This window comes from Elgaria multicarinata, chromosome 9, assembly GCF_023053635.1.
Source record: "Elgaria multicarinata webbii isolate HBS135686 ecotype San Diego chromosome 9, rElgMul1.1.pri, whole genome shotgun sequence".
NCBI lineage: Eukaryota > Metazoa > Chordata > Lepidosauria > Squamata > Anguidae > Elgaria > Elgaria multicarinata.
In genome coordinates, this window is record NC_086179.1 from 11861498 (window position 1) to 11879514 (window position 18017).

Here is an 18017-nt window from a genome sequence, read left to right on the forward strand (position 1 = left end):
AGCTTTCTATGTGTAGAGAACATTTTAGATGGAGGAGCATTCCATCGTGTGAGCCCCACCTGAAGTGGCACCACACAGACACAGGTTCGTCACCTGTGTGACAACCAAGCCTACGTTGTTCACCAGTGGCAGAGGGGATGGCAAAGCAGACTTGACTCGTGGTCTCCATGCAGGACAGTCAAAAGGTAGATCAGGATCTATTGGTAGATTGCTGGATGATTTGCAGTACATTGGCAAGGGTTTCTAACTCCTAGCTGTATAACGATAGTAGTAGCAATTCTTTCCCCCATTAATTTGTCCTGTTAAATAACTAGAACCCAAGTGTAAGTGTAGATTTGTACCTACGTATATGCAAGTCTTTCCGGTATATGACTTATGAGGAGCAGTAGGTAATCGGTTCCACCCCTCCATGCTGCCATTTTGTATCTGGCTCCACCTCCCACCCACTATTTTACACCTGACTTTGCTTAACAGACCTTGATGTTCTAGTATATCCCATATGCCTAACATCTGCCCATGCTCAGTCCACATGCCTCCTGTGCCAGCTCAGAGACATGCAAACCAGTTCCAAGGATACCCAGTTGCGCAAGAACCTCAGGCCCATGGGCCAAATCCAGCCCTTTTGGGGTCCCAATATGGTGCTCGGGTTCCCTGCGGGACTACACCCTTTTCTCTTTCTCCTGACCACCAATCATTTGGTGGTTTCTCGGCTTTTGCGTGGGTCCCCCCATTCTAAAAAGTTGAAATTAGGGCTGTGCACCACCTCTGTCCTGAACCCCAAGTCCAAATCGTCATGGACTGATTCAGCCTTCCTCCACCCGAATCTGACTCAGGACTGAATTGGGCTGCCTCCCAATTCCCAATATTGTGTCCAGTTCTGGGCTCCACAATTCAAGAAGGACACAGACAAGCTGGAGTGTGTTCAGAGGAGGGCAACCAGGATGATCAGGGGTCTGGAAACAAAGCCCTATGAAGAGAGACTGAAAGACCTGGGCCTGTTTAGCCTGGAGAAGAGAAGATTGAGGGGAGACATGATAGCACTCTTCAAATACTTGAAAGGTTGTCACACAGAGGAGGGCCAGGATCTCTTCTCGATCCTTCCAGAGTGCAAGTCACGGAATAACGGGCTCAAGTTAAAGGAAGCCAGATTCTGGCTGGACATCAGGAAAAACTTCCTGACTGTTAGAGCAGTACGACAATGGAATCAGTTGCCTGGGGAGGTCGTGGGCTCTCCCACACGAGAGTCATTCAAGAGGCAGCTGGACAACCACCTGTCAGGGATGCTTTAGGGTGGATTCCTGCATTGAGCAGGGGGTTGGACTCGATGGCCTTGTAGGCCCCTTCCAAACTCTGCTATTCTATGATTCATTGATTCTAAGTGCTTTGGGCTTATTTGGTCCCCTGCTGTCCCCCGCCCACCTGCTGGATTTAACTGAAACCTCCACTTGCACCAGCTTCAGGACATTTCCAGCGGCCGTAGTTTGCAACAGTAGATGTACGGCAGTCCAGAGCCATCATCTTTCTTAAAAGCTCACCAGCCCAAGCAGAGGCATCAGGTAAGTCCCACGAGTGGGAAGCAGCAGTTAGCCAGGTTCAGGGAGTGAGCAGGAGGGGAGGGGAGTTCTATGGACTCCCGGTTGGATTTCCCAGGTGTCCATAGGCATCCTGGAAACTGCAACAGCCGACATGCTTCAGATTCGGAACTGAATCTGAAGTAGGCCAGGGCATTTCTGAGACACCCCGAATCAAATTGGGGCCAATTCAGAAGCTCTGAATCTGTCTCCAAGGTGAATTGTGTTTGCGCACGCACACAACCCTAGTTTAAATGCTTCTCCTAAGGCTTAGAGACTGACAGTAAGATTTAAGCCGAAATAGGGTGGTATAATTGGAACTGCTTCTTTTACTTCCACCCCTTCCTGCCACTGGATTGTCCCGTTCCCCCGCCCCGCCCCGCCGAGAGCTTCTCCAAAATGGAATTTGGCCCTCAGGCCAAAAGAAGTTCCAACATCCTGGATCTAACCAATAAAACATTTCACTGCATAATAACATTTATCTAAACACCCACCTAGTTCAATGGGGCTTACTCTTAAGTTTGTATGTCTAGGATGGCAGCCATGAATCCTTATTCTATGTATGCGTGCATCCCACTGAGCTCAATAGGGCCTACAGCTTTCAGCTGCAATCCCATGAGTGCTATCAGGAAATGCCATGGAAGTTCAAGCTGTCATAAATATGTTAGTCTTCAAGGCGCCACAAGATTCTGGAACAGCAGACTTAACAAGGTTTCTGAACATTGTTACCTGGATGAACATCCCATTGAACCTAGATGAGACTTACTCCTAAGTAAAAACACATAGGATCAGGGCTATTGTTTGATTAATAGGAACCAATGGATTGATTAAGATTCCAGCCCTAGAGATCAGCAGGTAAAGATCTTACTGCAGATGGCAAAAGGCAGGAATTGTATTTTGTAAACTAAACTGATTCAAATCCCTTCCCTCCCTTTTATTAGGTCAGGAAAGAACAAAACCCTGTTTGTAATTCACATTTTCTGCCGTGTCATCCTCATGCCTCCCGGGCAGGCAGAAATTTGCCACCGCCAGTATTTGCAGGCACTGCAGATATAACGCAATATCAACTTGAGGTATCTCTAAATCTAAGCCGGAACTTATTTTCATTGGTGCACCATAGACAAATAATAACATTCCCCACACACACAATTTTTGAACCTTGAATGCTAGATTCAGGCATCACAGGTATCTGTCTCTTCTGCCAAGACTCTTGTTCATGCATTGGTTATTTCTCGGTTGGACTTCTGCAACCTTCTTCTCACTGGCCTTCCTTATTCTCACATCAGTTCATTGGTTTCTGTTCACCACTCTGCTGCTAAGATCATCTTCTTGGCTCACCGCTCTGACCATGTCACTCCACTTCTGAAATCTCTTCATTGGCTTCCAATTCACTTCAGAATCCAATATAAACTTCTCCTGTTGACCTTCAAAGCTTTTCACGGTCTAGCTCCTGCCTATCTCTCCTCTCTCATCTCACACTATTGCCCCGCTCGTGCTCTTCGCTCCTCTGATGCCATGTTTCTCACCTGCCCAAGGGTCCCTCCTTCCCTTGCTCGGCTTCGTCCATTTCCTTCCACTGCCCCTTACGTCCAGAACGCTCTTCCAGAACATTTGCGAACTACAAGTTCAATCGCAGTTTTTAAAGCTCAGCTAAAAACTTTTCTTTTTTCTAAAGCTTTTAAAACTTGATTTTGATCTGACTTTTATACTGTTGGTTTTACTCTCCCCTGTGCCTGTTTGGTGCATTCTCTTCCCCTTCTTATTGTTTTATTATGATTCTATTAGAATGTAAGCCTACGCGGCAGGGTTTTGCTATTTTATTGTTTTACTCCGTACAGCACCACGTACACTGATGGTGCTAAATAAATAAATAAATAAATAAATAAATAAATAAATAAATAATAATATCAAACAGGTTATTAAACAGGGTTATATGCCAGTACCTCCTGAAGACATGAAAAAGATCATCAAGAACATGAATATGTGGGAGACTGTGGGTCCTCAAGGTCAAGCAGTAGAAACGTTAATACAGTCTTAACGTTCTAGAGGAATCCTAGACTGATCAAGCACTGCAGTTGCTCTCGAGAACTCCTGACTCAACAGTAGAATTTTTGTGAACTGCCCAGAGAGCTTTGGCTATTGGGCGGTATAGAAACATAATAAATACACAACTCTCCCGCAATGCTTCTAACAACACAGGCCTGCAGCAGGCTTTCTTCTAGTCCATGGGAAGAGAGAGAGAGAGAGGGAGGAGTCTAGCAGGTGGGCTATAGTACTTCTTGGGCTGTGGTGAATCTAGGCCACAAACCTAGCTAGAGGGTGGAGTAATAGGGAAAAACCTCTGGCTCACGGAGACCCCGTAGAGTCACTGATGTTCAGAGCAGATTGTACTCTGCTAGACAGATGAGTGGTATGTTTTTAGCAAACATCTAACTTAATTCACATAACTTAATTCACTGTGCCCAAATGCAACACAGTCTTGATGCAGTGGTCACCATACTGAACTTTCATAGAGCCATGCAAGGTTGACAGCAATCATTAATACACCCTTCACGTAGAGCAAAGGAATCAAGAAATGCATGCAGCTGCAATCCAAATAGAGGATTGCCCTTGGACAACTCTTCAAATAAAGGACTGTCCCCTGTAAAGTTGGAAGTGTGGCCACCCTACGACAAGGGGAGCTCTAGCCTGATCTCTGCTGTACTGCAGCAGCATCCCCCCCGTAGTGGTCTGAGACGGTACTGCACTTTTGCCAACCCAGGTGACCAGCTTAGTTCTGAGCAATGCTTATATAGCAACTTGTTTTACAGGGAAGGAGTCAGCCCAGGAACGTGACCCCTAACCTGATCATTAGGCTACACCTCTGACTTTGAGGGGCCCTGACTGTCTTTGTTACTCCACTTGTACCATATCTACATTTGCATGGGGTCAAATATAATACGTGCATGAAGTCAGGTCTCCCTGGGGTAGATTCCGAATTGGACTCAGAGCCTGAAGAAGAAGACCAGCCAAGAAAGGAAGTGGGGGAGAAAATTCTCCAGGAATCAAGGAGGAATCTTCCCAGGAGCTTACCGAAGCAGGCCTAGGCTCAGACATAACCTTCATGCTCCTCTCCATCCTTGGGAACTCAGTCTTTGTCAGAGGAGGAGGGAGCATCAGAATTGACAGATTCCAGAGTCCACCACAGGGTCTAGTGGGCTTGAAGACGCTCCCTGAAAGAGGGGGTCTAGTAAAAGCCTGTTGGGCACTGTGCGAAACTGTCCAGTTACTTAATAGGCAAGTGCCTTGGTTTATTAGGCTAATTAAGCTCCTAGCATTCACACTCTCTTCAGGTGTGAAGAGGTGTCTGTTTACTGAATAAAGCTTTGTGGATTGCATGGCAGGCTTCTTTATTGGCCTGGTTCAGAGTCTTCAGACAACATGCTAAACCATGCTGCTTAACCACAAAACCAAGCAGCATGGTTTAGCGTGTTGTCTGAACCAGGCCTCTGTCTCATCGCTTCGTGGGAGGGCTTGGCGTCATGACAACGCAGGAGTGCTGAACCTCTTTCATCCCGAGAGATGAGTTCTGTGTTGAAGAAGCTCTCATAGGAGAGGATTGCTATGGTGGGTGGGGCCATAGGCAAAAGTGGGCTGAGTCAAATTCAAAAGGGGCGGGGCCAAAATGCCAGCCTCTTTTAGGTTTCACTGCCAGTCACTAAGCATTAGGAGAAGCGTTTCGACCTTTTAGAATGAGGGGGTGGGCAATGGACAAAAGCCAAGGAAACACCGCATGATCCGTGGTCACGGGAAAGGAGTGTTGGCATCTGGGAAACCCAGTCAGGCTGGACTTATTTATTGATTGATTGCATTTCTATACCGCCCAATAACCAAAGCACTTTGTGCTGTTCACGAAAGTTAAAACCATCAAATCCGAATCAAAGTATAGAACAAACAACAGTATAAAAAACACAAAATAAAAGTACATTAGAAAAGCACAACCAGGGTAAAAACTGAGCAGCAATGCAGAGATTTGTACAGATTTAAAATACAGATTTAAAACACAGATTTAAAACAGCAAAGTTAAAAGACTACGATGATAAACTGTTGAAATACTGGGAGGATAAGAAGGTCTTCACCCGGTGTTGAAAAGACTATAACATAGGTTCCAGGTGAACCTCTCTAGGGAGCACATTCCACAGCTGGGGTGCCACAGCAGAGAAGGCCCTCCTCCTGGTAGCTGACTGCTTTGACCCCAAGACTGAAGTTCTGTACACCTGCACTGTTGAGATTTGGGTGCAAACAATCAGGGCATTGCAGGTTTTACTCTAACGAAAAGAAGTTCAGAATAACAGCCTTCCCTTTCCCTTTGTAATGCTCTATATTACAGCAACAACAATGCATATAACAATGGTACAGAATGGCACAGTATCCCATAATGAAGAAAAGGAACAGTTTACGTTTAATAAGTAACAGAACAACTAAAAACAAGCATAACAAAAACGGGATATGATAAAGAGCAGGAGAAACGTGGCAGAAGCTCTGGTTTTCGTTTTCCAAAGGTGCTTTTTTTATCAAGGGAAAATACATCTTTGGGAACCACCCGGAGAGCTTTGGCTATTGGGCAGTTTAGAAATAAAATAAAATAAATAATCTATCTGTACAATCCTATGCATATCTATTGAGTTCTACAGGACTTAATCCCAGGTACGTTTGTATTGGATGGCAGCCTAAACCAAATGTTGCAGTAATAAAGGAGGATTAAAAAATATCTATCTATCCGGATGTTTGTATTTCCACTCCAGAGAGTGAAACCACTTTTCAAAAAAATAAAAAATGGTTACTATATTTAGTGTTGGCTGCCACTTTTTACTGATGAGTTAACTTTTCCATGGTCTGCATATTTTTTTTCTACCAAGCTGAAAGCGCAGGTGGGGTTTCAGTTTTACACATAAGTGTCATGTGAGCTCTATCCTTTGCTACTTTATATATTAGGGACGTGCACTGGATTTGAATAAAGCCCAAAGCCTATTTAGCGTGACCATATGAAAAGGAGGACAGGGCTCCTGGATCTTTAGCAGTTGTATAAAGAAGGGAATTTCAGAAGGTGTCATTTGTATGCATGCAGCACCTGGCGAAACTCCCTCTTCATCACAGCTGCAGGAGCCCTGCTGTCGTTTGTATCTGGTCACTCTAGCTGAAGAGGGAAGGGCTCCTGCAGTTTTAACTGTTGTGATGAAGAGGGGATTTCACCAGGTGCTGCATGTATACAAATGAGAAAGGGCTGAAACTCCCTTTCCGATACAACTGTTAAAGATGCAAGAGCCCTGTCCTCCTTTCCATGTGATCACCCTACCTTTGCAGAATTTGGTGCCTTTGGACCATTTCTGGAGCTTCCCAAAGCAATCACTATGCTTTTGGGGGAGGGCCAAGATGGGACCAAAAGATGGCTGGTTTTTTTTCAACATTACCAGGTTTCACTATGGAAAAAAACCTCCTGCACCTATCCTTCTGAAACTTTGCCGGTTTCTTGTCTGGGGACACCTCGGTATCTGTCCAAGAGGGCAGGGCTCCTTTAGCTTTTACTGTTGTGATGAAGAGGGGATTTCGCCAGGTGCTGCATGCATACAAAGGACACCTGCTGAAATTCCCTTTTCTCTATAACTGCTAAAGATACAGGAGCCCTGTCCTCCTTTCCATACGGTCACCCTAATTTTCATACAAACTGCCCAAAAACCAAGTTTGTGTATGTGTGTGTTGGGGGAAGGTACTTTCTCACTGCCACTCCAAAAATTGAGGACTCCTATTCCATATGAACTACTTCTGAAAATATGCAGGGTTTTTTTCTTAGGCTGTCTGGTATTTTCAGGCCAATAGTCCACAAGAAACAAGGGAGTAATCATGTCCTCTTTGGTATACTCCCAAGCATAGAAAACTGCTCTTGTATTGAATCTTCTGCGGCTGTTCATCTGAAACTTGGCAGGTTTGATCGCCTCCCAAAGGGCCACTATACCTGCTCATTTCATCCAATTGTGCCAAGAAATTTCAAACGCTATCGGCAGTTCATTTTTTTTAAAAAAAGAAAAGAAATCAAAATATAAAGGTTTGTGGCACAAAAGTCTCTGCACCTATTTTTCTGATCCTTGACAGCTGTAATCCCCTCCTAAGGACCTACTGTGTCTGCAAATATCATCTGATTCTGTTAAAGAGAAAAAAGTTATATAGGGTGACCATATTTGGGAAACCAAAAAAGAGGACACCTAGTGTGTGTGTGGGGAAGCAGCTTTCTGAGTCCTGCAGAAGGTACGTTATTCCCCCGCCACCTAAAAGAACCCGATTGGAGTGGAGGAGGGAAAGGATTTCATTCTGCACCACCACCATCCACTCCAATGGGGGCCTTTTCTATAATGTCCACGAATGACCCACTTTCCCCTTTAAGACCTCAATTGGAGCTCGGGGTGGGGGAATGATGTGCCTGAAGAAAGCATGTCATTCCCTCCTGCCATGCTAATGGCAGCCTTAAAGGGGAAGGTGTGTCATTCCAGGACATTATTGAAAATTATAGAAAATCCCCCCTGACACTATGGAAAGAACAAAAACCAGGACAAATCCGGGGAAATCCTGACAGTTGGTCACCCTAAAGTTATAGCCATTTAAACATTTCTCTAAATAGTCAATGGGAGCCACAAAACCTCGGATTTCTGGATCTCAGCCTCGGTTTGGTACCCAAGTTAATGGATGCCCTCTGGATCAGTCTGAGCAGCATTGGAACATTAAATATATAAAGTACGTAGCCTGCATAAAAGGCATTCTTTTTTAAAACGCACCTCCAACTTCAGCTTTTAACAAAAGTGCTTGAATCACTTCGGTTGTCCTTTTTTTACACTTCTCAGGAACCAAGGAAGAGAGAAGAAGGGAATAGGTTAGGCAACCTGGTACCTTCTGGATGTGTGTGACTACAACTCCCATCAGCCCCAGCCAGCATGGACAATTGTCAGGATTATGGGGGTTGTAGTCCAGAACATCTGAAGGGCACCAGACTTCTTACCCCCTGCCATGGACCAATGAAGCACAAAACACAAATTATACAGCTCACTGTTCTGTGAATGACAGGATCAAAGTATTTTGCAGCACACATTTTTTTAAAAAAAAAAGCTTGTGAAAAGTGAATCTTTTATTCTGTTTTGAGGAAAAAATACTTGTCTTGTCCGTGTGATTTAAAAACACACACACCACACTCTTGAAAACCAAGAATGCTACTGTTTACCCAACTGATTATTGTAGCTCTAAAAGAAAATGTAGGCCTCTGATTTCTACCAACACTGGGCTGTCTTCCGCTGAAGTACTTAAGAAATCTAAGATGCCAAGTGTTTAAAGAATCACACCTTTAAAAAATAAAGGTGTGGTCAATAGTTGTTCAAGCATAGCAAAGTTCTTACCACTGTGGTGTTTGTTCTGTTGTAGAAAAAGAAACTGATAACTTGAGCGGGAGAAAAAATGCTAATAAAAGATTCACAGAAATGACAGGACGACTTTTTGATAGATGGATTTTTCCATTAAAGGTGTTCTTGACCAGATGAAAAACAAAATTCAGTCTTATCTTTTTCAAAAAATTCGACCTGATTTTCCAGTTAATAATATGATCCACATGGAGACGTTCAGAGCGCGCTGCTTACGGAGATTTGACAGAGGCTTAGCCTGAGCATTTATGAGGCAGTGTGAGTCTTACCTGTGCAAATATTTGATGATTGGAGTTATGCAAATAGGGATGAGGGGTTATTTTAATCTAGTAACCTCTTCTACGAGTGAGAGGAAGTTTGTGTGAGAGAATACCTGTTTCACATAGGAAACAGATGCTGATCCACATACACTGAAGAAGACAAGGGTGTAAAACCTTGGGTCGGAGGAGGGCTAAATCTAGAAGGATTTCCAGAAGGCCCCGCCTCATTTTCCTGGCCCCACCCCTTTTACCTGAACTACCAATTCTTTGGTGGCTTCTTGGCATTTCTGCAGTCCCCCCACCCCATTCTAAAAGTTTGAAATGCCTCTCCTAAGTCTTTAAGCTAAAATATTTTGCCTTTGGCCCTACACATCACTAGGATGCAGACCTCAAAAACTTCTCTGAAATAGAATTCAGCCATCAGACAGAAAGCAGTTCAAGACCCCTGGACAGAGTCCTACTGCACATGAGGAACAAAGGAATCTTGTGTTAGATCCCAGCCCACGATCTTTGCTTTTCCAGTTCCACCATCTTCTAGTGTCCAGAGGTCCCCTCTTCCCTCATGAAGAAGGCTGGGAGAGATGTAGAGCTTCATCCCATGTACCTGCTTCCCTCAGATTATCCCCGTAGCGCTAAGCTTTCACGGTTGTTGTTGTTTTTGCTACCAGGCGACAGCGATCCTTTGCATACCAGGAAGTGAGTTTAAGGGGGGAGATGTAAAAAAATCATTAAAAAATCAATGGATGACCCAATTGAATTCAAATTTGGTATGCTTAAAGCTCTCCCTAATATCTATTACTGTGCCAATTTTCGTGTCTTTATCTTTAAAGCTTACGCAGATGTAAGCATTTCTTTAAAATCCTGCTCCTGCGCCCCAGCGGCGTCTTGGAAGATACGCTCAAAAAGTAGGGGCTAAATACGGTGAATCTTTTGGCTTTATAGCACCATTAAGGCAGGATGCATGGGAGTACTTCACAATCAAAGCAGATTATAAGGTGGAAAACTTCTGAGTCCTTTGCATGCAATTCGCAGTGATTGCACAGGATAACGCTGGTGTGATAAAGCTCGAACTCACTCCACTTCCTCTAGTTTTCCCAGCAGTTCTTCTCCACAACCAGTAGAGCTTTTCCAGGTAGCTTTGGGCTCTCTTGTAACCTCTCCCATTTGTGGATGTTAAAGGACCCCCTGTTGTGATTCTGAGCCCTCCCACCAAGATATGAGACAATAAAGAGGTCTGCCATACTCTCCACAAAGCTTTCCTCAGTAAATAGACATCTTTTCACACCTGAAGGGAGGGTGAATGCTAGGAGCTATCCTCTAAGCTTAAGTAGCCTAACAAAGTAAGGCACTTGTCTATCAACTAGCTACACTAGAGTGACCAGATACAAAAGAAGGCAGGGCTCCTGCAGTTTTAATTGTTGTGACGAAGAGGGAATTTCACCAGGTGCTGCATGCATACAATTGACACCTGCTGAAATGCCATTTTCTATGCAACTGTTAAAGATAGAGGAGCCCTTTCCGCCTTTCCATAGGGTCACCCTAAAATCAAGTAAATCAAAAGACTTCTTTCATGCACCTCCTCAAATCCCACTTTCCCTATGAGGACAATTTCCTAATTACCATGCTCTATTGCTGGGGTGTTGAACCTGTTTTAGCCTGCCAAAATGCCATTTTGGTCCAAATGAAGGCCTGACAAGAAAGAGGGCATTTAGTGGCACCCCAGCCATCCCTGTTCTGAACACAGCTTTTGCCTCTGGACTGAGTGGGAGAGGTTAAATTCTGGCTTCCATTTGGCACCAAGAGATGGTCCTGGGTGCCTTGGGTGACCATATGAAAAGCAGGACAGGGCTCCTGTATCTTTAACAGTTGTATAGAGCAGGGAATTTCAGCAGGTGTCCTTGGTATGCATGCAGCACCTGGTGAAATTCCCTCTTCATCACAACAGTTAAAGCTGCAGGAGTCCTGCCCTCTTTTGTAGTTGGTCACTCTAATATAGCTTCTGCAGCTTTAGCTGTTGTGATGGGGAGGGAATTTCACCTGGTGCTGCATGCATACAAATGACACCTGCTGAAATTCCCTTTTCTACACAACTGTTGAAGATACAGGAGCCCTGTCCTGCTTTTCATATGGCCCACCTATGGGTGCTTCTCTGAACCTACATTCCTTAAGACCTGAGAAATCCAGCCAAGGTTTGCAAACAGCCCATTAGAGAGCTTCAACAATGTCAAAGAGGCATTTATGAGAGGGAGGTCATGTTCCATGCTTCCTGTAAACAAGAGCTATAGAGTCAGCAGAAGTTCTCTTAACCACTCGCCCTATGCTTTTGCATTCCAGGAAAGAACTGCGTGTAACTTACAGATTTTGCCATTGGCTACAGGATTGGAGAGTTATTTCCTGGGTCTGATTACCTTTATCCCAGTAACTCCGCCAGATGTAGAGTAAAGGGAATTCGCTTCAAATGACCAAGGATTCAACTTCGCTATTACAGCTATCTTTTGAAGAACTGCAACGAAATAAATAAAAATAAACAACAAAAGCAGTGGCTTAAATTTTAGAGCAGTAAAATAAATAAATTAAAGTGTATTAATTTTTTTAAAAAGTGAGCAAACCACAGCTTTATTGAACCGTTTAATCACCTTCACCCCAAAACCAAAACCAAAACCAAATCTTAAATTCTTTGCCCAGGCAATCCAAATTATGCACCAAGACCCAGGTCTAGAGGCACTCAGTGGGTGACCGTAAGGCTGTCATCGCTGAACAAGGACGTTCAAAGAGAGATCCCAATGTGAAATTGCTAAATTAGAATTCATCAAGAAATGCAACTGTATTTGCTATGGTTTCAATAAGTACAGAGGTATTTCCCCCCTATCATGCTATGTATGTTAAGCAATTCACGATTGCAATGATGTCTGTCTTATCACCAAAAAACATTTTGCGAATAGCAACTGTGAAGATAATCATCACTGTCCGTACTTTTCTGCATTTCTATTCCACCCCACCCCACTCCCAGCAACTGTATATAAAAACCTCCCAATTTGTGGTTAACATTTCATGCATCTGAGGAAGTGAACGATGTCCCCAAAAGTTTATGCCAGAATATATTTGTTAGTCTTTTAGGTGCCACAAGACTCTTTGTTGGTTTTGCTGCAAGAGACTCACATGGCTACCCCTCTGGGGAAAAAAACACTTCTTTGACCATCTAACCGAGGCCTAATCTACACCAAGCAGGATATTACACTATGAAAGTGGCATATAAAATGCAGGAGCCACACCAAGCAGGATATAGCACTATGAAAGCAGTATCTGGCACGTGTCAATGGGCCCCAACAGTTGTCAGTGCACTTCATTACCTCTATAGAATCATAGAATAGCAGAGTTGGAAGGGGCCTACAAGGCCATTGAGTCCAACCCCCTGCTCAATGCACCCTGACAGATGGTTGTCCAGCTGCCTCTTGAAAGCCTCTAGTTTGGGAGAGCCCATAACCTCACCAGGCAACTGATTCCATTGTTGTACTGCTCTAATAATCAGGAAGTTTTTCCTGATGTCCAGCTGGAATCTGGCTTCCTTTAACTTGAGCCCATTATTCCGTGTCCTGCACTCTGGGAGGATCGAGAAGAGATCCTGGCCCTCCTCTGTGTGACAACCTTTTAAGTATTTGAAGAGTGCTATCATGTCTCCTCTCAATCTTCTCTTCTCCAGGCTAAACATGCCCAGTTCTTTCAGTCTCTCTTCATAAGGCTTTGTTTCCAGACCCCTGATCATCCTGGTTGCCCTCCTCTAAACACGCTCCAGCTTGTCTGCGTCCTTCTTGAATTGTGGAGCCCAGAACTGGACGCAATACTCTAGAGTACTAGAGTGGCAGTAGTGTGGCTCCTGCCTTTTATATACTGCTTTCATAGTGCAATATCCTGCTTGGTGTAGATTAGTCCCCAGTCTTCACCAACCTGATGCCCTCCAGATGTGTTGGAATGCAACTCCCATAATCCCCAGCTTTTCTTTTAACCTCACCATTTTGCCTTCTTGGAGATGTGTGCTCTGGGACTGACTATGCCCACCATGACAGCCATTTTGTGAATGGGCAATAGGGTGACCCTATGAAAAGGAGGACAGGGCTCCTGTATCTTTAACAGTTGCATAGAAAAAGGAATTTCAGCAGGTGTCATTTGTATATATGGGGAACCTGGTGAAATTCCCTCTTCATCACAATAGTTAAAGGTGCAGGAGCTATACTAGAGTGACCAGATTTAAAAGGGGGAAGGGCACCTGCACCTTTAACTGTTGTGATGAAGAGGAAATTTCACCAGGTTTCCCATATATACAAATAACACCTGCTGAAATTTCCTTTTCAGTACAACTCTTAAAGATACAGGAGCCCTGTCCTCCTTTTCATATGGTCACCCTAATGGGCAAGGCACCCCAAAGCAGCCATTTTGTGAGAATGCTCACAATACACTCTCAAAATTCCAAATGTGCCCACTGGCCCAAAAAGCTCGGGGACCACTGATTTACCCTTTCCACCTTCTTCTGCCTCCACTCCACTTTACACAAGAAACATCCAAGAAATATGACAACAGAATAGCAGAGCAGAAAGGATGTGGTGCAGAAAGAATACCATGAAGCCTCATCATCATCATTCCTTCTATTTCTGATGTTCAAGAGGTGAGTGCCACTGCCTATTTATCTCACATGGCACCACAATCAAGAAGGAAGTACTATTAGCAGGTGTCATGATCCCAAGCCCTCCCGCTGAAATGTTAGACAATAAACAGCCCACAAAGTTTTATTCTGTAAAAAGATCTCTCTTCACACCTGAAGGGAGTCTGAATGCTAGGAGCTATCCTCTAAGCTTAATTAGCCTAGTAAAGCAAGATACTTGCCTATCAACTATCAGCCTTCCTCAACCTGGGGTGCTCCAGATGTGTTGGACTGCATCTCCCAGAATGCCCCAGCCAGGCTGGGGCATTCTGGGAGTTGTAGTCCAACACATCTGGAGCGCCCCAGGTTGAGGAAGGCTGAACTAAATGGACAGTTTTCCCCAGTGCCAACAGACTTTTACTGAATCCCTCCTTCATGGAGGGTCTTCAGCTTGAAACCTCTAGTGAGTGGCTAACCTAGCAGACCGCCTCCTACCTCCTCTCAGCTCCACCCACTTAACCCTGTGGCAGTCTCTAGGATATGTCAGTTCTGATGTTCGTTCCCCCTCCAACAAGGGCTGTTTTCCCAGGGGTAGGGAGGGTGTTCTCTGAGCCTGGGCGTCTAGTCCAATAACTTCCTGGGAAGATCCTTTCTTGACTCCTGGAGAGTCTTGGAGAATTCCTTCCCACACTTCCTATTTTGGCTGGTCTACTTCTCCTTCTTCAGCCTCCAAGTCCCATCGAGGCTCCAAAACTGAGTTCCCCACATTAGGAAGAACAGGCCTGATCCTGACAGCAGGTGTGGGGCGGTGGGGAACCCTGAGGTTCCCCTGTTGCAGGGAGGGAGAATGCAATACTGGAAAAGAGAGGAATGGAATGGAGAGGTTGCAGTCCTGAACAGGGAGTACCACTTCACGCTACAACATCGTTGCAGGTCTGACTTGTTCTTCTCTGACACGGCATATCTCATTAAAATATCTGAGTAGGAAATATCCTGTTCCAGGATCTTCTAGACGCCCTTTAGGCTCTTCAACAATGGTAGTTAACATGAGGAACACCCCCTGTCCTGTCTGATACAGCATTGAGAAGCCAAGAGAAAGGTACCAAGCTCTGTTTTCCCTCAAATCCTTCCCGTCCGAATGAAGAATCCCCTGTATTTATTGATACTCCCACCCTCCGAAGATAGAAGTTCAGATCGAAAATGAACAACCACCTTCCTTTAGCCAGAGAACAAGTGGTGCTTAGAGAAGGCAGCTTAGTGAGCATTGCCCGGGCCAGCTGTGCGGAGCTTCGACGATGTACTTACAATGTAGCCACTTACGCAAAGTGAAGACTTCATTAGACAATTAAGCAACTGAGACCCACAAAGACGGCAGTTTCCATGTTGTAATCTGTGGCCACATTCCAAAGTAAGAGGAGGGAGTAAGACCAGGGAATGGGTGGAAGAGATTGCTGCTAATCACCTCTCGGCAAGGATAAACCCATATAATCAGTTTCTCATGTAGGCCTGCAGCTCTTGTGGACATTTGCAGGATATTTTGATTGGGGGGTGGGTGGGTTGGTCGGTTTTGGTTTTAACCAATGGGCGTGAGTCCAAGAGTTTAATGGGCAGGAAGAATAAATTAGACTGTTAGTTTTCTATCTTGAAGTGACGAGAGCTAGTTGATTCCTGTGCCCATTGAAATAAGGAGCTGTCTTTTACAAAGTCGGACCAATGATTCATTTAGTGCAGAGGCACACAACCAGTGGCTCTCCAAAGATCTTTACTCTGGCCCTTCACAGGAAAGAGTGATCTGTTACAGGATCACTTGGTGAGAAGAAAGAAGGCTATATGCTTCCTCCCCCAGAGATCCTCATACAATTTTGATTGATTGATTGATTACATTATATATGAGAGCCTTTTTTGGCTGAATGGCGGCATAAAAATACTTAAATATATAAATAAATAAAATATATACCACCCCATAGCTGAAGCTCTCTGGGATGTTGTCTGCAAGTGTGAGCTTATGTCTGTGCATGCATATGCATGCAGCCCTTCACCCCTGAAACACCATCCCATTCGGCTTCAACTGGTGGATGAAAGTGCATTGCACCCTGAGTTAAGCTATGTTGCACCATCAAAACCAGAAGTGGCCATTCCCGCCCACCGCCCACCCCCAATTGCTAGGAAAGCCATCCCCATGTTTTGAAGCTGTACACCTTAGGTGTGTCCTATCTAGCGTGGCTCAAGATTCCCAGGGGAGCCAATCTGAAACAGCAGCACATATTAGAAGGGCAGCAAGAATCAAGTCAGGCTACACAGGATGGTAAGGTAAGACCAGACATCTTCTTTCAGGACCTTGGGCAAATCTATGCTGGCTAGAATTGACTCAGGAAGAGCTGTTGTCTCAGCAACATGCAGAGTTCTTCTGAAGTTTTATGAAGGTTGGACGATCTGGTACTCCTAGTAAACCCACTCCTCTGAGGAGCTGTCTGTCTGTTAAAGGGCTTCTTTCTGTATACGTTAGCTACTCTAGCATGGGGGTGGTGAGGATTGCATGGGGCGAGGGGTGGCGGTTTCCCTTTGAGACTGAAAATTCTGGTAATGCCACGTTCTCTGGCTTGGAAGGTCCCAAGGTAACAGACAGTGTCTTACTGGATGACGCCTCCTCCACTTCCTCAACATTCCTCTGCTTGCTAAGCTGATCTCACAAATGTCACTCTGATGAAAAAGCTGACATCAATTAATAGAGGTTCCAAATCCAATTATTAGGCCATTTGGCTGTTCATGAGAAGCTTATGCACTGAATCTATATTTAGGTTCAGCTCTGGAGAGCCTCTATCCTTTCTTTGGGTGAGGGGGAAGGAGGAAAGCTAGAAATTAGAGGAGTGCACCAACACATACTCCCCTCCGCACTGCAACTCAGACTGTGATTTGGTGCTTTTACTTAAAAATGGCCCACGCCTGCTTGGATGGATTCGGAGTCAGTCCACTTCAATGGAACAGAACCTGAGCCAAGTTTTGGAAAACTGGGGCTTCATACTTCCCACTGACTATTATAGGAAATAATAATAATAATAATAATAATAATAATAATAATAATATAAAAATAATAAAAATAAAATAAAAACAGCAATAACTTCTTTTCTTGGTTAGAATTGGATGATAGTTGCTGGTATAATTGTCCCTTAGGATGGGGCAATGTCAGAAAAATAGTAGGGGTGTCGTGTAGCACATCTTTATATTTTGATTTATATCTTTTTTAGTTTTTGGCAGAGTTGGATGAAAATTGCAGGGGTAGTTGTTCCTTCAGTGGGGATCAAGCCCACCAAATTTCAGAATGATAGCCAGAAGGGGTTTTGTGAAATGTCACCCTTGGGATGTTGAGGGTATCCCTAAGAGGATGGGCTCACCCCCTAAGTTCCTTGTAGACCATTGTTCTGAAAATTGCATGCAGCCTGACAGTGCCCCTGACTAAGAAGCTTGCAAACTTTCAGAAGGATAGGTGTGATTGGGATTATTTGGTATTGCTTCCTCCTGTTATAAAGGCAGTTAGCAGAGAAAAAACAGACGGCAGAACAGAATGAGCACATAAAAGGCAAGGAGGAGGAGGAGGGGAGGATCACACTCTTCTTTAGTGGAAAAAGTGGTTATGTAGCCACCATGGTTAGGAATGATTCACACAACATACTAAGGCCTTAGCTAGACTTAAGGTTTATCCCCGGATTGTCTCGGGGTCATCCCTGTTCATGTAAATGACACAAGGATATCCCAGGAGCAGGCAGGGACAATCCCGGGATAAACCTTAGGTCTAGCTAAGACCAATGTCATGGTTCACACTATACAGTAAGCAGAATGTTTAGCTCAAAATGCTTAACCACCATGGCTTAGTGTGTTGTCTGAACAGGGTCATTCACTAACCACTTGCTGCAAAAGCATTAGTGGCCTAACTATGGATTAGTGTGTTGTCTGATTTCAATGGGCCTACCCTAAGCTTGACCACGACTGGAGCTAACCCCTAGTTTGTAAGTTTGCTGGAGAAAAGCCACACATTGCAGTGCGTGTAGTGCAAAATCACTCTCTGAATCCTGGCCGAATCTTTAGGGACAATTTCTCAGCATTGTGGATGGTC